The sequence below is a fragment of the Cervus elaphus genome, chromosome 12, assembly GCF_910594005.1.
Source record: "Cervus elaphus chromosome 12, mCerEla1.1, whole genome shotgun sequence".
Lineage (NCBI taxonomy): Eukaryota > Metazoa > Chordata > Mammalia > Artiodactyla > Cervidae > Cervus > Cervus elaphus.
In genome coordinates, this window is record NC_057826.1 from 96541729 (window position 1) to 96566681 (window position 24953).

The window sequence follows — 24953 nt, forward strand, 5'->3', positions numbered from 1 at the left end:
GGTCAGTTTTCATTCCAATCCCTAAGAAAGACAATGCCAAAGAATGCTCAAACTAGCGCACAATTGCACTCATCTCACATGTTAGTAAAGTAATGCTCAAAATTCTCCAAGCAAGACTTCAACAATACGTGACCCATGAACTTCCAGATGTTCAAGCCGGTTTTAGAAAAGGCAGAGAAACCAGAGACCAAATTGCCAACATCTGCTGGATCATTGAAAAAGCAAGAGAATACCAGAAAAACATCTATTTCTGCTTTATTGACTATACCAAAGCCTTTGACTGTGTGGATCACAACAAACTGTGGAAAACTCTGAAAGAGACTGGAATACCAGATCTCCTGATCTGCCTCTTGAGAAACTTGTATGCAGGTCAGGAAGCACAAGTTAGAACCGGACATGCAACAACAGACTGGTTCCAAACAGGAAAAGGAGTACGTCAAGGTTGCATATTGTCACCCTGCTTATTTAACTCATATACAGAGTACATCTGGAGAAGGCAATGGCACCCCACTCCAGTATTCTTGCCTGGAAAACCCCATGGACAGAGGAGCCTGGTAGGCTGCAGTCCACGGGGTCGCTTAGAGTCAGACACGACTGAGCAACTTCACTTTCACTTTTCACTTTTATGTGTTGGAGAAGGAAATGGCAACCCACTCCAGTGTTCTTGCCTGGAGAATCCCAGGGACGGGGTCGCACAGAGTCGGACACGACTGAAGTGACTTAGCAGCAGCAATAGCACAGAGTATATCATGAGAAACGCTGGGCTGGATGAAGCACAAGCTAGAATCAAGATTGCTGCTAGAAATATTAATAACCTCAGATATGCAGATGACACCACTCTTATGGCAGAAAGCAAAGAAGAACTAAAGAGCCTCTTGATGAACGTGAAAGAGGAGAGTGAAAAAGTTGGCTTAAAGCTCAACATTCAGAAAACTAAGATCATGGCATCTGGTCCCATCACTTCATGACAAATAGATGGGGAAACAGTGGCAGACTTCGTTCATTTGGGCTCCAAATTCACTGCAGATGGTGATTGCAGCCATGAATTTAAAAGACACTTGCTCCTTGGAAGGAAAGTTATGACCAATCTAGACAGCATATTAAAAAGCAGAGGCATTACTTTGCCAACAAAGGTCCATCTAGTCAAGGCTATGGTTTTTCCAGGTGACAGTTGGACTGTAAAGAAAGCTGAGCACTACAGAACTGATACTTTTGAACTGTGGTGTTGGAGAAGATTCTTGAGAGTCCCTTAGACTATAAGGAGATCCAACCAGTCCATCCTAAAGGAGAGCAGTCCTGAGTGTTCATTGGAAGGACTGATGCTGAAACTGAAACTCCACTACTTTGGCCACCTAATGCAAAGAGTGGACTCATTTGAAAAGACCCTGATGCTGGGAAAGATTGAAGGCAGGAGAAGAAGGGGATGACAAAGGATCAGATGGTTGGAAGGCATCACCGATTTGATGGACATGAGTTAGGGTAAACTCCAGGATTTGGTGATGGACAGGGAGGCCTGGTGTGCTGCAGTCCATGGGGTCACAAAGAGTCGGACAGGACTGAGCAACTGAACTGAATGTAAAAAAGATAAAGAATTTGCTTTTCAGCATTAAAGAAATATAATCCTTTTAATACTTTTAAAGATAATATTCTAAGTTCTAACTTTTAACTTATCAAAAGAATTTAAGTTTTTAGATGACCCACCTTTATTTTTCAATTAAAAATACTAAAACAATAGACTGAACTATGGGCCTCCCTCATAGCTCAGTTGGTAAAGAATTTGCCTGCAATGCAGAAGACCCCAGTTCAATTCCTGGGTTGGGAAGATTTGCTGGAGAAGTAATAGGCTACCCACTCCAGTATTTTTGGGCTTCCCCTGTGGCTCAGCTGGTAAAGAATCCACCTGCAATGTTGGAGACCTGGGTTTGACCCCTGGGTTGGGAAGATCCCCTGAAGAAAGGAACGGCTACCCACTCTAGCATTCTAGCCTAGAGAATTCCATGGACTGTATAGTCCATGGGGTCACAAAGAGTCAAACATGACTGAGCCACTTTCACTTTCGATTTTATTAATATATACATCAACTTATTGAAACGGTGACTTCATATAGTTTTCTCCTTAAAGATGGCACTTTCAGGTACAAGGATGCAGACATCTACAGCCTTCAGATGTTTATTTTAAAAGATTCTTCAACAGCGTTTTGATACCATTTTCCTCATCTAGCTGAAGATTCACAAATTCTCCATAATCAAACTGATGCCTTTGATTTAGATGACTAATGAAATTTCTAGTAATCTGGCTAGGATCTCCCCAAGCAAGAGATACACAAATAGGACACATCCCAGGAACTGTTTTGAAAGGTGATTACTGTTACAGGGATCCAGGAACTACTCTCCGGTCATATCTGATTCTTGAACTTAAAAGTGGGATGCCCAGAAGAACTTGGATTCTCTTGGTAAGATTCTGCATTATCAGGTGCGGATGTGTCCCTCTTATCACTGCCCCCTACTGAATCTCGAGAGATCTGAAGTTTGGAATGACAGAAGAAACACCGTATTCATCTTGATACTTCTTACGAGATTTGTAATGATGTCTCATGCAATAGAATTGAATCTGTTTTGCACAGCATTTGTAGCTACCACAAAATTTCCTCATGATATTTTCAAGGTCTAAGGCCCATTCAGGACACACTCTCTCTCTCCTAGTTACATTTCCATGACAGAAGGGACAGTGTATTCCGCTTTCTCTCGTTGCAGTCAGGAAACATTTTCTACAGACATTTTCTATGCGGACAGGCCACAGTACACATGGGCGTTTTGAACACCTCCTGACAGATGGGGCAGAAGAAAGCATCTTCGATATAGGATATGGCCACAGAGAGCTCCTCATCCATGGCGGGGAATGGGGGATGAAGGAGACCGCAGGGGCAGTGGCCAAGGTACTGGTAGCCAGGGTTCCGACCCCCCTGCACCAATGCTGATATCTATGATTCTTATCCCAATCCCTCTATTTGAAATTTCTGCCCTAGTTCTAACAATTTGTGCACAATTGTTATTTCTAAGATCTATGTCTTTGATATCTTGTCCAGGACTGTCTGCTTCCTCGTGTTCCTCCAAGTTCAAGAGCTGCAGTACTGGGAGAAATCTCACACCTTACAGAATATGCTTTGTTGCTGCTGTTTAGTCACTCCATTGTATCCAACTCTTTGCGACCCCAAGGAATATAGAATGCCAGGCTCCTCTGTCCATTGGATTTTCCAGGCAAGAATGCTTGAATGGGCTGTCACTTACTTCTCCAGGGGATCTTGCTGACCCAGGGGTCAAGCCTGCGTCTCCTGCTTGACAGGTAGGTTCTTTAGCACTAAGCCATCTGGGAAGCCTTGAGAGGACATGGTAGATGCTGACAAGTCCTTGGATGGGGAGGTTTTGCCCCAACTGCCTGGATTCTCTACTCCTGTGCTCTGTCAGGACATCAGTTCAGTTCAGCCCCTCAGTCGTGTCTGATTCTTTGCAACCCCATGGACTGCAGCATGCCAGGCCTCCCTGTCCATCACCAACTCCTGCAGTTTACTCAAACTCATGTAGATTGAGTCGGGGATGCCATCCAATCATCTCATCCTCTGTTGTCCCCTCCCCCTCCCACATTCAAGCTTTCCCAGCACCAGGGTCTTTTTGAACGAGTCAGCTCTTTGCATCAGGTGGCCAAAGAAGTGGAGTTTCAGCTTCAACATCAGTCTTTCCAATGAATATTCAGGACTGATTTCCTTTAGGATGGACTGGTTGGATCTCCTAGTTAGGGATGGGTTAGGGACTCTCAAGAGTCTTCTCCAACACCACAGTTCAAAAGCATCAATTCTTTGGTACTCAGCTTTCTTCCTAGTACAACTCTCATATCCATCCACAGCTTTTACTAGACAGACCTTTGTTGGCAAAGCAATGTCTCTGCTTTTAATTATGCTGTCTAGGTTGGTCATAACTTTTCTTCCAAGGAGTCAGTGTCTTTTAATTTAATCACTGCAGTCACCATGAGCAGTGATTTTGGAGCCCAAAATAATAAAGTCTGTCACTGTTTCCACTGTTCTCCCATCTATTTGCCTTGAAGTGATGGGACCGGATGCCATGATCTTAGTTTTCTGAATGTTGAGTTTTAAGCCAACTTTTTCACTCTCTTCTTTCACTTTCATCAAGAGACTCTTTAGTTCTTCTTTGCTGTCTTCCATAAGGGTAGTGTCATCTGCATATCTGAGGTTATTGATATTTCTCCTGGAAATCTTGATTACAGCTTGTGCTTCATTCAGACCAGTGTTTCTCATGATGTACTCTGATAGTAAGTTAAATAAGCAGGGTGACAATATACAGCCTTGGTGTACTCGTTTCCCTATTTGGAACCAGTCTGTTGTTCCATGTCTGGTTCTAAATGTTGCTTCTTGACCTGCATACAGATTTCTCAGGATGCAGGTCAGGTGGTCTTGTATTCCCATATTTTTCATAATTTTCCACAGTTTGTCAAAGGCTTTGGCATAGTCAATAAAGCAGAAGTAGATGCTTTTCTGGAACTCTCTTACATTTTCAATGATCCAGTGGATGTTGGCAATTTGAACTCTGGTTCCTCTGCCTTTTCTAAATGTAACTTGAACATCTGGAAGTTCACAGTTCATGTTCTGTTGAAGCTTGGCTTGTAGAATTTTGAGCATTACTTTGCTAGTGTATGAGATGAGTGCAATTGTGCGCTAGTTTGAGCATTCTTTGGCATTGCCTTTCTTTGGGATTGGAATGAAAACTGACCTTTTCCAGTCCAGTGGCCACTGCTGAGTTTTCCAAATTTGCTGGCATATTGAGTGCCAAACTTTCACAGCATCATCTTTTAGGATTTGAAATAGCTCAAGTGGAATTCCATCACCTCCACTAGCTTTGTTTGTAGTGATGCTTCCTAAGGCCCACTTGACTTCACATTCCAGGATGTCTGGCTCTAGGTGAGTGATCACATCATCTTGATTATCTGGGTCATGAAGATCTTTTTTGTACAGTTCTTCTGCTTCTTCATATCTTCTGTTTCTGTTAGGTCCATACCATTTCTGTCCTTTATTGAGCCCATCTTTGCATGAAAAGTTCCCTTAGTATCTCCACTTTCTTAAAGAGATCTCTAGTCTTTCCCATTCTATTGTTTTCCTCTAATTATTTGTTCTGATCACTGAGGAAGGCTTTCTTATTCCTCCTTGCTATTCTTTGGAACTCTGCATTCAAATTGGTCTATCTTCTTCATTTTCTCCTTTGCCTTTCTCTTCTCTTCTTTTCATAGCTGTTTTCATAGTTCCACAGACAAGCATTTTGGTTTTTTGCATTTCTTTTTCTTGTGGATGCTCTTGATCACTGCTTCCTTTTCAATGCCAAAAACCTCCATCCAAAGTTATTCAGGCACTTTGTCTATAAGATCTAATCCCTTGAATCTATTTGTCACTTCCACTGTGTATTCATAAGGCAGCTGATTTAAGTCATACCTGAATGGTCTAGTGGTTTTCCCTACTTTGTTCAATTTAAGTCTGAATTTGGCAATAAGGAGTTCATGATCTGAGCCACAGTCAGCTCCTCATCTTATTTTTGCTGACTGGTAGAGTTTCTCCATCTTTGGCCGCAAAGAATATAATCAATCTGATTTCAGTTTGACCATCTGGTGATGTCCATGTATAGAGTCTTCTCTTGTGGACCACAGCCTTGTCTAACTCAATGGAACTATAAGCCATGCCGTGTAGGGCCACCCAAGATGGACCAGTCATGATGGAGAGTTCTGACAGATTGTGGTCCCCTGGAGAATGGAATGGCAAACCACTTCATTATTCTTGCTTTGAGAACCCCATGAACAGTATGAAAAGGCAAAAAGATAGGACACTGAAAGATGAATCCCCCAGGATGGTAGGTACCCAATATGCTATTGGAGATCAGTGGATAAATAACTCCAGAAAGAATGAAAAGATGGAGCCAAGGCAAAAACAACACTGAGATGTGGATGTGACTGGTGATGGAAGTCAAGGCTGATGCTGTAAAGAGCAATATTGCATAGGAACCTGGAATGTTAGGTCCATGAATCAAGGCAAATTGGAAGTGGTCAAATAGGAGATGGCAAGAGTAAACATCGACATTCTAGGAATCAGTGACTTAAAATGGACTGGAAAGGGTGAATTTAACTCAGATGACCATTTTATCTACTCCTGTGGGCAAGAATGCCTTACAAGAAATGGAGTAGCCATTATAGTCAACAAAAGAGTCCAAAATACAGTACTTGGATGCAGTCTCAAAGAGGACGGAATGATCTGTGTTCATTTCCAAGGCAAATCATGCAATATCACAGTAGTCCAAGTAATGCACTGACAAATAATGCTGAAGAAGCTGAAGTTGAATGGTTCTATGAAGACCTACAAGACCTTCTAGAACTAACACCCAAAAAAGATGTCCTTTTCATTACGGGAGACTGGAATGCAAAAGCAGGAAGTCAAGAAATACCTTGAGTAACAGGCAAATTTGGCCTTGGAGTAAAGAATGAAGCAGGGCAAAGGCTAATAGAGCTTTGCCAAGAGAATGCACTCATCATGACATTAAGGAGGTCCTTTCTTGGGCCATAATTGGACTGTTATCAGATGGCTGTCTATTACTCAAATCTTTCTTCCTGACAGTCTCTGCTCCACATGAATGTGCAGGTTTAGTATCAAATCCTGATTCCACCCTGTTTGTCACACATCATTGCTTTTATTTGTCCTATTCAGTTATATCATCATTCTCTAGGCTAAGAAGATTGAAAAAAAGTGCTTCTTTGGAGAAGAGATGCTAGGATGGCCCCAGTTATCCCCACCTCCTGATATCCCATGTCCTTGTACAATCTCCTTGGAGTGTTGGCAGGACCTGTGATTTGTTTTAAGCAGGGGAAAAAGGCAAAGTGGATGAGAAATCATTTCATTGATTATGTTACATGCAACTATAACTTCCTTCTTGTCAGATAACTTTCTCTACTGATTCTATGCTATCCACTGATTTACTCACTGTTGGTTTTGAGTTACTAAGCTGCCCTATGCAGTATCCTACATGACAAAGAGCTCAGGGAAGCCTTCAGCTAACAGGCAGCAAGGAGCTGATATTCTTCAATACGGAAATGGATAAACAAGCTCTAATATATCCATATGATAGAATACTATTCAGTGATTTTAAAAAAGAATGAGGTATCAACTCACTTTAAGACAGGGGAGATTCTTAACTGCTGATCAGTATTGGTGAGTGAAAGAAATCAGTCTCAAAGCCTACATACTGTATAATTCCGTTTGTATAATGTTATCACAAACACAATACTGAGACAGTGACCAGGTCAGTGACAGGTGAAGATTTGGAGGGGGGCTGTATCAGTGAAGCGGGAGAGATTTTTTGGTGCAACTCAACTATATTGTATTATACTGTAATGGTGTATACATGATCCTACACATTTGTCAAAACCCATGGAATTTTAGAGGGGACTGAATTTTAAAGTATGCAGATTTTTAAAAAGTCATTTAGGAGTCCAGGGAATCCCAGAATGGATATGCAGACTATGACAAAAGAATATGCTTTCCAAATGTATGCAACAGTGGGAATTAAGGCAAGAAAATACAGACCTAAGTAACTTTGGAAACAAGCAGAGTTTGTAAGACTAAAGACAAAAGGAAGTACACATAACCACTGCCCTCTAGTCTAAGGGTATAGACAAACACATCTGAAATCACTATTCATGTATACTAGAATTTTAAACACTTAAGTAAATGAATAGCTGATGATAGAATCCAGGTTTCTCTCTGCTTAAGTGAGAGATCACAGGGAAGCACTAAGAAAAGCCTAGACTGATCCACGTGATACTGAATCACAGGTGGCTGCATAAGAATGAGCTCACGTTTAGCTTAATACAGATATAGCTGGATGTCTAGACCTAGGTATGTGTATATTAATGGGTTCCTATACACACATATATTATATTGTTCTGTCTACTAAATGGATCTGATAGCAATAACAAAACACCAGCTATAGATTTCTAATTACATCCTCCAATAATGGAGAAATGGAGATGGAAACACACAAGATGAGCATTTTATGACGCCAGAAAGTAAGGAATTGCTAAATAATAGTAACAGTGACTATTACATAATAGGATTATACTAGGGGGACAGGAGGCAAATGAAGGAGTGCCCAATGTCCAAAGTTGGAATAATTAAGAGCAAAATATCAAAGAGTAGTACTGGATTATAAACCAAAAGATACAGTAAACAAACATAAACATACAGGAGGCTATATTGATATAACTGAATGAATAAATGACAATCAAACCAACTGTGCAGAAAATTCCAAATAATCAAGGTGGATACTCTACGCTTAAGGAGATGGGAGGATAACTTTACACTCCCTGAGGTGTGAACTGACAGAGTAAGTTTCTTCCAATGAGTATGGTACGCAAAAGCGGAAGGAAGGACTACAGTGGAGAAACCTGACAAAGAGCACAAGCCGGATGATTAAGATTAACATCAGCAATGAGTCATGTCAGCAGGATGTGCCTTTGATACGAGGTGTTAAGATGGGCACTTTACCTTTGTGATCATCCTCCCCAAACCCTATAAACACAGTCTAACTCATAAAAAAGGAAATGCCTACAAAACACTGGTCTAGTACTCCTCAAAACTATCAAAGGCATCAAAAACATGAAAAATTCTGAGAAACGGTCATAGTCAATAGAAGCTTAAGGGTACAGAGCAACTAAATATGATACTTTGGATGGGCTCTGGGACAGGAAAAAAAGACATTAGGTAAAAACCAAGAAAATATGAGTAACATATGGACTTAATTAATGATACTGCATCAGTATTGGGTCATTAATTATGACAAATGTACCATACTAACATAAGATATTAATAACATGAGAAATTGAGTGTGGGGTATATGGGAACTGTATTATCTCTGCAATGTCTCTGTAAATCTAAATCTATTCTCACATAAAAAAGATAATTTCAAAACAAGATAAGCCAGACACTGGGAGAAAATATGAGCAGTGTATATATGTGATAAAGAACTTATTCACAATATTTTAAGAACTCTAAAATTCAACAATTAAAAACAATTCAGTTTTTTAAATGGCCTAAAATCTTGAACAGACACTACAAAAAAAAGAACACACGTGAGTGGCCAGAAAGCCAGAAAACATCACTAGCCTGAGGGAATGCAAATTGAAGCCATCAGGAGATGGCTTTATAGCCCTGGAATAGTTCAAAGTGAGTACCACCAAGTACTGATGAGGATGTGAAGCAACTGCAACTCCCATCCACTGATGATGGGAGTGTAAGAGAAATAAACCACCTGGGAAAGCTCTTTGACAATTTATTATAACTTTAAATGGATACCTGCCTTATGATCTAACGGCAGAAAGCAAAGAAGAACTAAAAAGCCTCTTGATGAGAATGAAACAGGAGAGTGAAGAGCTGGCTTAAAACTCAACATTCAGAAAAGTAAGATCATGGCATCTGGTCCCATCACTTCATGGCAAATAGAAGGGAAAAAAGGCAAACAGTGACAGATTTTATTTTCTTGCGCTCCAAAATCACTGTGGACAGTGACTACAGCCACAAAATTAAAAGATGCTTGCTCCTTGGAATGAAAGCTATGACCAACCTAGACAGTGTATTAAAAAGTGGAGACATCACTTTGTTGACAAAAGTCTGCGTAGTCAAAGCTATGATTTTTCTAGTAGTCATGTATGGATATGAGAGTTGGACCATATCCAACTCTCTGAGCACCAAAGAACTGATGCCTTCGAACTGTGCTGCTGGAAAAGACTCTTGAGAATCCCTTGGACAGCAAGATCAAAGCAATCAGTCCTAAAGGAAATCAACCCTGAATATTCATTGAAAGAACTGGGCTGAAAATGAAGTTCCAATACTTTGGCCACCTGATGCGAGCAGCTGACTCACTGGAAAACACCCTGTTGCTAGGATGGTTGAGGACAACAGAGGATGAGATGGTTGGATGGCATCGCCAACTCAATGGACATGAGTCTGAGCAAACTCTGGGACCTAGTGAAGGACAGGGAAGCCTGGCATTCTGCAGTTCATGGGGTTGCAAAGAGTCAGACACGACTTAGCCACTCAACAGCAACAAACTTATGATCCAGTAGTTTCACGCCCATTTACCCAAGTGAATGAAGACAAATGTCCACAAAATATTTTATGAGATTTCTAAGACATTTAGAAGACTGTTGATTGAAATTTAACTAAAAAAGCCCCAGAGTAAAAATAATCTGTCACCTGATAGAACTGATAAACAAATTTTGGTCTATTCATTCAATGACATATTGCTCAACAATTAAAAAAATAATAAACAAACTACTGATGCATGCCACAAGATCAATGAATCTCACAAACATTATATTGAGACACATAAACCTGAGTACCCCTCCAAAAATATAATTATTTCTTTCACATCAAGTTCAAGAAAAAGGAGAAAGCAATCTGTTAAAGAAGTAAAAAATGTGCTGGAAATTGATTGGAAGAGGGCACAAGGGAACTTATAGTGTAATTAAAATATTCTAAATCTTGATACTGTTGTTGAATACTTGGGCAAAACTTGCCAAATTATAAACTTAAGTTCTGTACAGTTCACTGTGCACACATTTTGCCTCAATTAAAACAGACAAGAGACACTGTGAACAATTTTATGGAGATAAATTGGACAATATAGATGAAATTAATTTCTTCCATCTGGAAAAGAACGCTTAGCAAACCACGAATAGTTGCAGACCACAAATCTAACAAAGTGTTGTTAACAAACAAACAGAAAACATCTTACTGGTGGAATACAAAAATCTTTCCCATTGAGTTTTCCCCTATTACCATACTTACAACAAGAAGTTCTGCTAAAAACCAGGTCTATTCTACACTACCCTGGAGAGCCTATCTAGAAAAAGAAATACAAGGTATGAAGACTAAGGCTATTGGATAGTCTATATACAATACTAGAAAATAAAATTTCAAAACAATATAATGTCTAATAGCTTTAAGTTTCCTTAAATAATTTGTAATACATCTTATGAAAGAAATGGAGATAATACTGTAAAATATCACTGACAGAAATTAAAGACCCAGATAAATGAAGTATTTTATATTATATCATATTATATTCAAGAAGACTCAATATTGTTGTTTTCAACTGATACCAATTGATACACACATTCAATGTGGTGGGAGTGGCTTAGTTGCTAAGTTGTGCTTGACTCTTACCACCCCCATGGACTGTAGCCTGCCAGCCTCTGTCTGTGGGATTTCCCAGGCATGAATACCGGAGTGGGTTGCCATTTTCTCCTCCAGGGGATCCTCCTGACCCAGGGATTGAGCCCAGGTGTCCTGCATTGGCAAGCAGATTCTTTACCACTGAGCCACCAGGGAAATCCACATTAAATTTCTAAACAAAATTTCAGCAGTTTTATTTTGCGTGGAAATTGGCAAGCTCATTCTAAAATGCAAGTAACACAAACTATGAATACTAGGAAAGGAGATAGAGAAAACAAACTTGAAACAATGCTTTATTGGCTTAAGAATAGACAAATAGACCATTGGAACAAAACGGAGAGTTCTGAAGCCTCCACGTGAATGGTTACCTTTACAACAAAAATGCCACAACAGTGCAAAAGGAAGTAATGGTTTTCCAATAAATGGTGCTAGATTATTTTGATACTTACATGGGAGGGAAAATATCTTGGCCCTTAGATTTTATACACAAAAATCAGTTTTGGATGGACTGAAGACTTAAATGTGAAAGGTAAAACTTTAAAGCTTATATAAAATTACACAGAAGAATATCTTTGTGACTTTGCAACTGTGAAAGATTCTTAAATAAGAGAGAAGTATCAGCAGGCACAAACAAAAAGGTTGATAAGTTGGACTCCATTAAAATATAAAATTCTGTTCATCAAAAGTTTCTGATGTTTCGAGAGAACAGCATCGAAACATGTATATTATCTATGGTGAAACAGATCACCAGCCCAGGTTGGATGCATGAGACAAGTGCTCGGGCCGGGTGCACTGGGAAGACCCAGAGGGAGTGGGTAGAGAGGGAGGTGGGAGGGGGGATCGGGATGGGGAACACATGTAAATCCATGGCTGATTCATGTCAATGTATGACAAAACCCACTACAATATTGTAAAGTAATTAGCCTCCAACTAATAAAACTAAATGAAAAAATAAAATAAAATAAAATCACACACAGAAAAGAGAATAAGTAGATATACCACAAAGTAGAAGATGCTTTCAATACATATATCTGAATAAAGACTTATAGAACATATATTTTATAAATCTCTCAGAGAAAGCAGGCATTTTTAAAGAGCGAAAGTATGGAACAGGAATTTCAGCACAAAAAAGATATTCAAATGACCAATAAGCAAACATAAAGATATTTAATTTCATTAGTCATCCAGGAAATTTAAACTAAACTAACAATAAAATATGTTACGCACCTGCCAAAACAGTTTAAAGTAAAACAGAACAATACCAAGTGTTTGTGAGGATGTGGAGTTACCAACAACTCTCATAAATTGCTGTTATGATTTTAAATTACTACAATAATTTTGAAATTCATATTATCACTTGGGAAAACTTTTTGGTAACTCAGTACAGACTAAAACTGTACATATGTAAATCCTATGTGCTAGCAATTCCACTCCCAGAGATATACTCTACATCAATGAATGTACACATACAACAAAACACTTGTACAAGAATCCTTATTTCAGCATTCTTTCTAATTTAAAAAAACTGAGAACTGGAGGCCTGGTGTGCTGCAGTTCATGGGGTCACAAAGAGTCGGACACAACAGAGCAACTGAACTGAACCAAGAACTGTACAATGGACAAATTGTAAAAAGCAATTCAAGCAATGGAATATTACATGGCAATGAAAGAGATCAAAGCACTGCAACATGGAACAACATCTATAAACCTCACAGACATAATCTTGAGCTAAAAAGGGCAAAAATAGTAGAGTCCATTTTCTATCGTTCCATTTATATTAAGTTCTAAAACAGACAAACCGATCCATATTGATAGAAGTTCTTAGAAAAGTGATTCCTTTTATGGGGTTGTTGCTGACTGGAGGGAACAAGGAGCAGGCCCATGGTGGTGTTAGTATTCCCTTTCTTGATATGAGTGCTGGTGACACTGATTCTACATACATAAAAACATATTTTTGTGCAGTATTATATTTTGCTTCAATTAAAAAATATACCAGAAAAATGTATAAATCATCCCAGAAGCCAGATATATTTGACTTATACACTGTTAAATGCCTAGAATCTTGGCAGAATTTATGTTCCATTTTTGAACCAACACCTGAAACCCAGTATTTCCAGGAGGATGAATGATCAAACAACTACTTCAGAGACAAGAACTGCCGTTAAAGCAATTTCCAGTACCCCTGCCTTGTCTCAGGAAGTTTGTGGCAAGTTACTCCATGAACAGAAGAACTAAATACCAAATGACACAAATAGAACATTACTTCTGTACTCAACAATTATGCTGTTAAGCTTAGAAATGATTATATTGTGACAAAATTATCACTGATTCAACTTACCTTTCTTACTATTGGTTATTTTGTGATGATTTAGCTCCAATGTTGAGTCTTGACCATCAGACCACAGATGTTTTAAAGTAAAGGCCTAAAACATGGTTTTAAAGGTTTATTGTACTGAAAGGAACTAAGTAAAGATTTTAAGCTCAAACTTTTCAAATATTTACTTGATAAAATAAAGTCTCAAAAAAAACAAAAACAAAAAACAAAAAAATTAAAAATAAAAGAAAGTCTCAACCTTGGCTTTGTAGTCCTTAGAAATGGATTCTGGTTTTTATGTTGATTACCTACATCTACATTCACATATATACATAGAAATGGTGAATTTTTTTTTTCCTACCTGTCCGTACCTTCCAAGTTGTATTTTCTCTACAAATTTGGTCTTGCAAGATCAGCCATATAAACTAGATGCTTTCTACAACACTGTGGTTTTAATTCTGGCAAGGCTATCAGCTGTACAGTGATGTTCTGGGACAGGAATGTAGAAAATAATTAGCTCAGCTCTACCAGGTGAGGCTAGCAGAGAGGAGCACTCACTTCAAATCTTCCTTTTGTTAATAAAATTGCTACTGTTTATTCATATATCAGCATCATTGGTTTTCATCTAAGTGCTACTGACATTAGGGCTTAATCACTTTAGAGGAAGATGTTAAGAAATAACCTCTAAATATGTCAGCAATGTAGTTTCTAAACCACGGTCCCTGGACCATTGCATCAAAACATCTATGATACTAACTGTGATTTCAGTTCCTCCCAGTGCCATGGAGACAGGCCCTGGCAACCTAAAACTCAACAAATCCTCAGGTGATTCTTATTTTTATTGCCGCTAAAGTTTGAGAATCACTTTGTTTGGGTCTTATTAGAGGTTTGTAATCACATACCAGAGAGCCAAACCATAATCTATTAATCAAGGTCTCCAGCTGCTGGCTTAGGCCATTTATGAAGGCCCAATTCCTCAACTGTGGTCTCCAGACCCCCAAAAGCAACATCACTGAAGAACTCATAAGGCCCCACCCAGAGCTACTCAATCAGAACCTGCGGGGATGAGGTTCAGAAATGTGTTCTAACAGGCTTTCTGGTATTTTGATACATACTAAGGTTTCCAGACCATGGTCCTAAAAAATGGTGACAACTCCTTTATCTTCCACATATTACTGAGCTACACTGCCTCTATATTTATGTGTTTCCCTTGCCAAAGGACACCCTTCAGAAGGAAGGGCACAGGCACAAACAGCAAACAAAGCCAGAAATGATTCTTGGTACTGCGTTTCCAAAGGGTTCCATGGGACTGCTCTCAGAAACGTGCATATTTTCCTCCTAACACTGTGGAGACTGAGAGAGAAACTGTGCCTTGACCTTTAAGCACCTGCTTATAATTTACTACCAAGTAAATACAATTGCTTTCCCAAGACTGTTATTTTTCTGTGTTCTAGAGAAAGCTTCAGTTGATTCAAGAAAAATATTACTTTTTTTCAATCTGAAGATTAAGTCTACATGTGACCTTTGGTGTTCTAAACTGCCTGTCCCTAAGAATTCATCCCTACATTTTTAGGAGACAGAACAACAAAAGTAATGAAATAATTCCTTGAGACTGCAAACCTCTGTAACAGTAATGAAATGATTCCTTGAGACTGCAAACCTCTGTAACAGTTTCTTCTTGTTCTGGAGAAGAATTCATTGGTAACCATACTTCTAAATCTACTCTTCTCCTGGACCCACGAGGATTGATATTATCACAAAAAGGATACAGAGGGATAAACTCATGAATTTAGATGTTTCTGCTAGCCACTGTCCTAATTTATTACGTTCTTTTCCTTCTAGATTTAAAAATTGTTAAAATTTAAAATAAAACTTATTTAAATTATTAAAATACAGAAAAGTACAAATAAAGCACTGTGACCTACGATCATTAACAATCTATCCTGCTATACAATCAACTCACTTTTTATAAACTAGAATCTAAAGCATATAGTAAAAGAAAAAACTAAAAGCAGTGAAAAGTTTAAAATTAAAAGTCACAACTCTATGACAAAAAAAAAAAAAAGTCACAACTCTTCCTACAAATTCAGCCACTGTCAACAGATTAACATGTATAGTTTCAGGAAAAAAATTACATACCTTTTGTTTATATAAGGGGAATCATATTATGTATATTCTTGGCAGACTATTTAAAACATATCACCAGTCCCCTTAAAAGATATACCATTTATCTAATACAGAAGCAGACATAACTTCAATTTTACAAATACTAAAAATGAAAAAGGAGACAGAACCAATAAAAGGGACTTAAAAATAAGTATTTTAAGAAAATTTTCTATGCAATTTAATGCGAAATGGAAAAATTCTTAGAAACATATAGCCTACCAAGACTGAATCAAGAACAAATAGAAAATTCAAATAGATCATTACTAGTAGAGACTGAATCAGTCGTCAAAAGCCTCCAACAAAGAAAAGCCCAGGAACACATGGCTTCACTGGTAAATTTTACCAAACATTTAAAGAATTAACATCAATCCTGCTCAAACTCTTCACAAAAAAAATCAAAGAGGAGGGAACACTCCCAAACACATTTTATGAGGTCAGAAAAGGACACAATAGAAAACTACAGACCAATATCCCTGATGAATATAGACACGAAAATTCTCAATAAAATACTAGCAAACTGAATTCAGCAGTACACTAAAAGGATCATTTACTATGATTAAAAATCCAACATATACAATACAATCACTGTGATAAATCACATGAGCAAAATGAAAGAACAGAACAGTATGATCATCTCAATGGACACAGAAAAAAATTTGACAAAATTCAACATCCATTATTAATAAAAACTCATACTAGGAATAGAATGAACATATCTCAACATAGTAAAGGCCATCTATGACAAAGCCACAGCTAATGTTATGTTCAGTGGTGAAGCTGAAGGCTTTTCCTCTAAGATGAGAAACAAGACAAGGTCCTGTTCAATACAGTACTAGAAGCCCTAGCTAGAATAACCAGGCAAGAAAAAGCAACAAAAGATAGCAAAATGGGAAAAGTAGTGGTGAAATTGTCTCTATTTGCACAACATGAAATTATATATTAAAAAATCTTAAAGATTCAACAACAACAAAATTCATTAGATCTAATCAATGAGTTCAGAAGACTTGCAGAATACAAAAATAATATGCAAAATTAACACAGTTTCTATCCAACTCTGAAAAATTAAAAAAAAAATTTCCAAAAAAATCAAAAATTGAACCCATTTACAATAGCATCAAAAACAATAAAATACTTTAAGAATAAATCTAACTAAAGAGGTGTACGATTTCTACTTGGAAAATTTCAAGATAATAATGAAAGAATTCAAAAAAACAAATAGAAAAGTACCTCACATTCATGGGTTGGAAGAATTAATATTGGTTAAAATGGTAACATTACCAAAGCCACCTGTAGATTCAATGCAATCCTTAGCATGATTTCAATGACTTTTTTTTTAAAACAAAAGTAGAAAAGCACACAGAGTCGGACAAGACTGATGTGACTTACCAGCAGCAGCAGCAGCAGAAAAACACTTTTAAAATGGAAACACAGAAGACCCTGAATAGCCAATGAAGGGATCCAAAAATAAAAGTGAAATCGGTGCATTTATGGGAAAACAAGTTGAATTTAAAAGAATTACCATAAAAGCTTGCCTGGACAGATTCTTTCCAATCATTAAGGAAAAGATAATTCTCACATTAGGACCTCTCTGGTGACTCAGTAGTGAAGAACCCACCTGCTTTCGATCCCTGGGTTGGGAAGACCCCCTGGAGAAGGAAATGGCAACCCACTCCAGCATTCTTGCCTGGGAAATCCTATGGACAGAGGAGCCTGACGGGCTACAGTCCATGGGGTTGCAAAAGAGTCTGACATGACTTAGCAACAATTCTCATGTTACGTCATGTGAATTACCAGATCACAGAAAAAGACAAATTATAAAGTATAATTGGTATACGAGAATTTGGCAAACTCAAACAGAAACAAGAGTTATTAAAAAAAAGTCTAACTCATCCATATGCTGAAGGAATAAAAAACTAAGACCAATTAGGTTTTACTCAGTGAATTACAAAGTGTTTCATTAGTAGGACATTTATTATCACAGCTTATCATATAAACCTCACTAGACTCTAATCCCCAAGAAGGCAGGATCCAGAACCTTTGGAGTTTTTTTTTTTTAAATCCCTATAAGTATATTTAGTGCCAAGAACAGTGCCTGGGACAAAAAAGAATTTCAATAAATATTTCATAAAGTAATGGATTAATCAATTACTTAATAAGTTAATCAAAAAAAATCAAAGGAGTGTGAGAAAGAACATCTAAGCCAAATCACCAGCAATATCACACTGAACAAAAGATTTCTGAACATATTCTTCTCATTCATGAGATCAAGTCAACAATAGCTATTAATATACATATATATCATCAATAGTTATTTATATATATATATATATATCAACAACACATATATATAGCAACAATAGCTATTAATTATAAAGCATTTCTTGAATTAAGCCAAGAAAGAAGAGGTATAATACTGATAAGTAGGAGAAAATTATTTGCAAATAATTTACTTGAAGTAATAATTATTACTTAATTATTTATCTAGATAATCCAAGAAAATTGTTTTTAAAAAATCAAATGAAAAGGATTAGCAGTCATAGCAAACTATTGACACTAGAAACTAGGGGCTGGGTACATGGATGTTCACTGAAAACTGCTTTCAATTTTTCAGTATGTTTGAAACTTTTCATAGTAAAGTGTTGGGAAAAAAAAGATTAGACCTAATAATATATTTCAGCAGCAGGTTAAGTTCAAAAGAAAATCACAGGTTGAACAATCACACTATAAACACAGTAACAACTTTGAAAAGATAAAAGATGATCATATTTGACTAAAATATATATATAAAATCTCTAAGAATAACCATAACAAAATAATAACATAGCTAAAAGAAGATTTTAAAATTTTTATCCAACCAACACAAAGGAACTAAAAATATACTACCAAGCAAAACCAGTTGAGAACTGAGATTTACTTAGACATTCAAGAACTTCCTTCAGGACTATCTTTAATTCCTGAAAATTTCACAAACATAACCAAAAAAAAAGCAACTATGATAACCCATTAGCAACAAATTACCCTGGTATTTGGACAGCCAAATTAATGTGAAATATATTTGATATTTTAAAATAAAATTAGAAAATAATTTGATTAGATGAAAGCAGTATTACATAAACATTGTTATAAATGGGAACATAATTTATCTTGATTTTTTTTTTAAGACTCAAGATGGACTCATGTCATTTTATCAGTGCAATGTTGTTTGCCTTACAGACAATTTGTATCGACTGTAACAGGAAGCATACCAGAACAGAAGCAAACAGGACCCTGTTAGAGAAAATGGTATGCTTTTGCTCTTAGCTTCTCTGTTTTGCCTTTAGCTTTTGCATAAGCAGGGATATCATATCCAGATCAAACATCTTTTTGTAATAACTATCTAAATTTCAGTTATATATATTGATGGAGACTTCAATAACCAAAACACCTCTGAAGATGAACTGCGGGCAATCCGCAGATTTTGTGGGTGTGCAAAGACAAGGACACAGCTGCTGTCCTCTGCAACCGACAAGCGCTGGTCTAGAGTGACACTAGTCTGAGACTGCATCGCAGTGTAGCTGCCAGCAGAACATCTCCCAGGGCACACAGCTGCACTTGTGATGAATAAATCTGCTGTAACTTAAGGTGTCCCTTAATGAACCAGAAAAGACAGGGTAGGTGATACCACACAAAGTTACTTAACCTTTTGCAGCCTCTAGTTTTTCTGGTCATCTCTTTGTTTCTGCAGCAGAACTATTTCTACTCTTTGAGCATCGTCTTCTGTCTTCACCTCAAGAGCTTGCAATTAAGTTGGCCTGAACAATCCTCATCCATCTCTTTCCTCTGCCTTTGCTTTCTTTAGCCTGTCATTTTCATTCGGGTCTCAAAGAGTAGATGACATATGTTCCTAGGAAACTTCCCGCATGCTCCAGACCCTCCTACATTCTCCCACAGAAACCCGTCACGTTGCCTTTATCAACTGTGCATTTGCCTCTTTGTATGTGGACTGTCCTCTCTAGATAAGAAGTTTCAGAGGTCTAGGAATGTTTTGTCCTTTTCGCTATTTTATCTCAAGGAACCAGGGTGTTGCAAACTATGCTTTCACTTGTGCTTTGCAAACCACAGGTGGTGCTGTTCCACAAACAGTCATAGAACGGTGACACCTAGAGACATGTGGGAACAACCTGTGATGTCTCCACTATAATCCTATCATGTTGAAGTCCTAATACACATTTGTGGGATGAATGAATATCAAACCAAAGTTTCCCTAAAATTCTTTGAATTCTGAAATTCTTCAACTATTCATGACATTTACAAAATAGATCTCAGTATAAACTACAAAAACTGCCAAATTGTATCCACAAAACTTACACATACTCGGTTCAAAATTTATAGGTACATTCAATTTTACTGTAACATCACCCCTCTAAGTCATCACAGAGGAACTATTATTTTTAGAGTAAATTCAGTCCTTTGAAGAAAAGTCTAATCCACAGTAAAATTTCTTCAAGTCATTTATATTTTAATATAAACGAATTTGTCAAGTTGTGAAATTTTCTAGCTAGGAGAAATATTAGTGAACTGATGTAAGATTTCAATGACAGAATTTTATCTGGCACGTCAAACGCTTAGTGTATGATCTGACAATGGGCATAATGTCTGATTCAAGACTGGAATCAAATTCCTGCTTCATGTTTCACGCCAGGTTCATGATACCACAGAACCTTTTTTCTTCTTTGAGAAGCCCTCCATAAGGAGGAGGTATGCAAGATGAACAATGGCCTCCAAAGCTATGTGGACACTTGCTAATCCCTGGAACCTATGGATATTATCTTACATGGTAAAATGGAGCCTTGAAATTACAATTAAAGACCTTGAGATGGTGAAATTATCCAAAGTGGGGCCACTGTAAATCACAAGGGTCCTTAAAAGAGGGAGACAGCAACGTCAGGGAAGGCCCAGGAATGAAGCAGAGGATAAAAAAGCTGACCAGCCAAGGAAGGAAGACAGCATCTAGAAACTGGAAAAGGCAAGGAAATGGATTCTCTAGATTATCCAGAAGAAATTAGGTTGCCATTAGTTAGGCTTCCTAACGTAAGTTAGGCAGCTAGGCTGCCATTGATTTGCTTGTATCTCTGTAAAATTTATTTTCGACTTCTGAACTGTAACATAATAAACGTGTATTATTTTAAGCCCCTAAGCTTACGGTACTTTGTTACAGTAGCAAAAAAGAAAACAATATAGGAAGTTGGAGGAAGCCTAGGGCACTAGAGACCAATTAGCATAAAATCGCAGGCCCTGGGTCGCAAAGAGTCAGACAGGACTGAGCGACTGAACAATCACCACAGGGAGGTGGTGACAACTGACAAAGATGACTCACTTGATAGATCTGGGTGGAAATAGTGGCCAGACCCAGAGCTTAAGGCAGAACAGAGGTTCTAATTAAAGAATTTGTATTCCAATACTTGAAATGGATGGGAACTTTACCTGCTTTATCTATGAGGCATGGATGAATGTTAAAGATACACAAGTAACACTCGTGACTCACCAACTACAGGACACAGTTTTCCAGCAGTGCTAATGAATTTTCACAAGATAACGCAACACTCTTTGCTTTTATTTTCCCTTGAGATGCTAGAATTCATTTACAGGTCAGTTTGTAATCTGAACAGACTGAAATTGATTGTACTCTGTGGGGACCACCTGCCCAACCGCAGCTACGTCCTGCCGTGTGAAAACTAAGGTACACCAATATTTAACTGGCAGAGTCAACTGGGGGTTGGGGGGAGTTTTCTTAACAGTTTATTGCAAAAAGAATTTCTTACCAAGTCTAAGCATTAAACTAGGTCTACCCTTTAGAACTGGAGAAGGAAATGGCAACCCATTCCAGTATTCTTGCCTGAAGAATCCCATGGACAGAATCCCATGGAAGAATCCCATGGACAGAGGAGCCTGGCAGGGGGTCACATGGGGTCGTAAGAGTTGGACACGACTTAGCGACCAAACCACCACCACCACCCTTTAGAAGGAATACATTCAGGATCCATTTGTAGCAAGAGATTTAAGAGCCAGAGCACAGAATCAGACAGACCTGTTTTCAAAATCGATGCTCATCTACTTACGAGCCGGGTAATGCTGGGCCAGTTATTTGCAGTCATTTGGTCTCTATGAGTCAGTTTCCTCACTTATAAAATGGAAATAACAGCAGAACCTGCTTCAATAGGGTTATGAAGTGATTACATGGGATATGGTACAGAAAGTATTCTTGGCTCAGCTGCTATTATTTGGAGTTACCCTCTACAGCATTAAAAATGAAGTTCTGTCTTTGAGCTGGTTTTCATCCAGCTTGGTGGACCCTTAGATTTTCTGTGGCAGAGTCTCCGGGGACTTCCTGCTGAAGAAGAATGAAACTTGCAGGGCTGTGGATTCCGCACCCCCATCAACTTTCATTAGAGCTGATACATGTTAGTCCAATAGAGAGGCTCAACAACCCTTCTATGCATACAGTAAGGGAGAATTTCCCTCCCTGCCATTTCTTGCCTGTTCCCGTCCACATCAAGCACATGCCCCCATCTTATGCTCCTACTGCTCCTACAGGTTTATACGGAGTCCCAAACAGAAATACCTACGAGTGCTTCCTGGTGTTTTTGGTTTTTATAATTCTCTATTTGGCTGTGCCAGGTCTTAGCTGTGACATGTGGGTCTTTAGTTGCGCCCTGTGGGATTCTAGTTTGCTGACCAGGGATCAAACCCGGGTTCCCTGCACTGGGAGCATAGTGTCTTAAGTCCTTGACCACCAGCGAGGACCCTGCTTCCTGGCGTCTGTTACAGGAAAACCGGGAGTCAGGAGGGCTGTGGAAGGATGGAGAGGAGAAGGTCTACGGGAAAGGGCAGAGGTGGGCAGTGTCAGGAGGGAGAGAGAGGCGGTCCCGAGGTTCCGTGGTACACCACCCATGGAGAAAAGGGGAGAGGCTGAAGCCTGAATTCTGAGCGACATCCAGTGACAGAGAGGTGGCGGGGGAACGATACCCCCCAGAACGGCCCCGTGAGGTATGGCTGTCATCACACAGAAACGGTGAAAGTGCTGGTCGCTCAGCTGGCTCCGACTCTTTGTGACCCCATGGACTGTCAAACCAGGCTCCTCTGTCCGTGGGATTCACCAGGCGAGAAGACGGGACTGGGTAGCCATTCTGTTCTCCAGGGGATCTTTCCAACCCAGGGATGAAAGCCAGGTCTCCTGCATTGCAGGCAGATTCTTTACCACTCTGAACCACCAGGGAAGCCAGCCTGGTTACAAATTTCCTTATCAACTGGCCAGTGCAAGCCCTTATTTTGATTTCGCTGTGTAACACAACTTGTAACTCCAGACTGTTACCAAACCAGCGCAGGACCCAGTGTGCCCTGGTCAAAGTGGGTTTATCACTCTGTCTTAGGTCCTTTAACATCCAAGCCATGGACAGGAAAATGATACCGCCTTGATGATGTGCTAAGTACTTTAAATGCCTGACCTCATCTAAATGGGACAATGAGGCCTAAGAAAAAGGCAGTCTTGTTGTGTGATGGTTGAGATTCATGACCAAGATCATGAAACCTTGGGAGCTGCAGAGTCTGTTAGACTGCTGAGCTTGGCTCTCTATCATTAAATTATGCTATTCCAGGCAGTGGTCTCAACCTGTGGACTCAGACCCAGGAGACTGTCAAGTTATGGCAAGGGGATCTGAAAATCCATATGTGGGTTTTTCATAGACCAGATACATACTAGGGCTTCCAAGGTGGCATAGTGGTGAAAGAATCTGCCTGCCAATGTAGGAGACATTGGTTTGATCCCTGAGTAGAGAAGATTCCCTGGAGAAGGAAATGGCAAGTGTTCTTGCTGGAAAAACCCCATGGACAGAGGAACCTGGCAGGCTACAGTACATAGGGTCACAAAGAGTCGGACATGGCTGAGTGATGACTGCCCCCTTAGCCCAGAAACAAACTAATACAGCCCATTTTCAAATATATGTAGTGTTGATGTGCTTAATAGAAGACTCACTCATATAAATGCATATTTAAATCACCTGTTTTAAGCACTACATAGAAAGGCTACAGCAGGTACAATACAGGGCCCAGTTTTAAAGCCATGACGCAAATATACGCCCAGGAAATATTGGGGACATAACTGTACAGATGAGTAGAATATACAGGGAGAAGAATTAATCCCGGAGAAGAAGAGATAGGAGTTAAGCAAACCAAGCCCTAGAGGAAGTCTGCTGGACTAAGCAGAGAAATAAAGCAGAAGATAAGATAAGGAATTAAGGCCACGTGGATGGTAGTCAAGGACATGACGTCTGGAAAAAATCAGAACTGTATCTCAGTTTCGCCACTTGCTTTGTGACCCAGGGAAATAGAACATGTTAAATAGAACCTTTTAGGAGAGAATCTGTAATTCCATCATGTTGCCAAATCTGCCCCTGGATCCAGTGTACCTAGGTCAAAGTTTGTGCTCTGTTTTACCTCCAAGTTACCTTCCTCTTATGAGATACATAGAGATCTTATGAGTACTGAGAGAGATAATATGTGTAAAGCATTTAGTACAGTGCCTGGAAAATCTTGCTCTAAGCCCTGTTGGGAGGTTTAAGTTAGATAAGGCATAGTGCTGACGCCTCACAAGTGGTCAGCAGAGTGCCAGTGATAACTAGGTCTTTGGCCAAGTTCTGCTTCCTCTCTCCCTGGGTCCCAGTGATGCTTCATGTCCAGGCCTGCCTGAAAACAACAGATGTAAATGCAAGAGTTATCTACATGGTAAGAGAGAGAAAAAAAAAAAAAAAACCAGCCACAAATCCTTCAGCCTCTACTCCAGAAGAGAGGGTAGGAGGTATATGTTACGCAGACTATATTCGAAGAAGATTTGAAGCAACAGCAAAGAACATATTAACAGCCATAAAAAGGAGCAATTAGTAGATAAAATTACAATATATAAGAAAATACATTAAAAAACAGAATGGAATTATTAAAAAGCAATGAGTACTCCACTGAAAAGGTCATCCAGAAACAACGAAACCTCTAAGTGTCTAAGGGAATAGTTCCTATTAGGAGAAATGTGATTTGAAAAGCCAAGCAGGAGTGTTTGCAACAAATCTTAGAAAGATTTCAACCTTATAATGTTCAAAATAGTTTTCTATAAAGTTTTTTGTGCTTAAAGTGTTTCTTTAAAATTCACTTAGGGAGCAGCTTCTT

At 38.8% G+C, this 24953-nt stretch overlaps 1 protein-coding gene and 1 pseudogene across 2 annotated transcripts in view; both read right to left on the reverse strand.

The window, feature by feature from the left end:
- Nucleotides 1-24953, reverse strand: part of KCNN2 (potassium calcium-activated channel subfamily N member 2) — a 477213-nt gene that overhangs the window by 418905 nt on the left and 33355 nt on the right. The window contains exon 1 of one of the 2 annotated variants that reach the window (XM_043920759.1): nt 19004-19020. The exons of the other annotated variant lie outside the window; for it this stretch is intronic. The gene's annotated coding sequence lies outside the window, so the exon portion shown is untranslated. Of the gene's footprint in view, nt 1-19003; nt 19021-24953 lie in introns of those variants that run through there. 2 annotated transcript variants of the gene reach the window in all.
- LOC122705400 lies at nt 2162-2890 on the reverse strand (annotated as a pseudogene).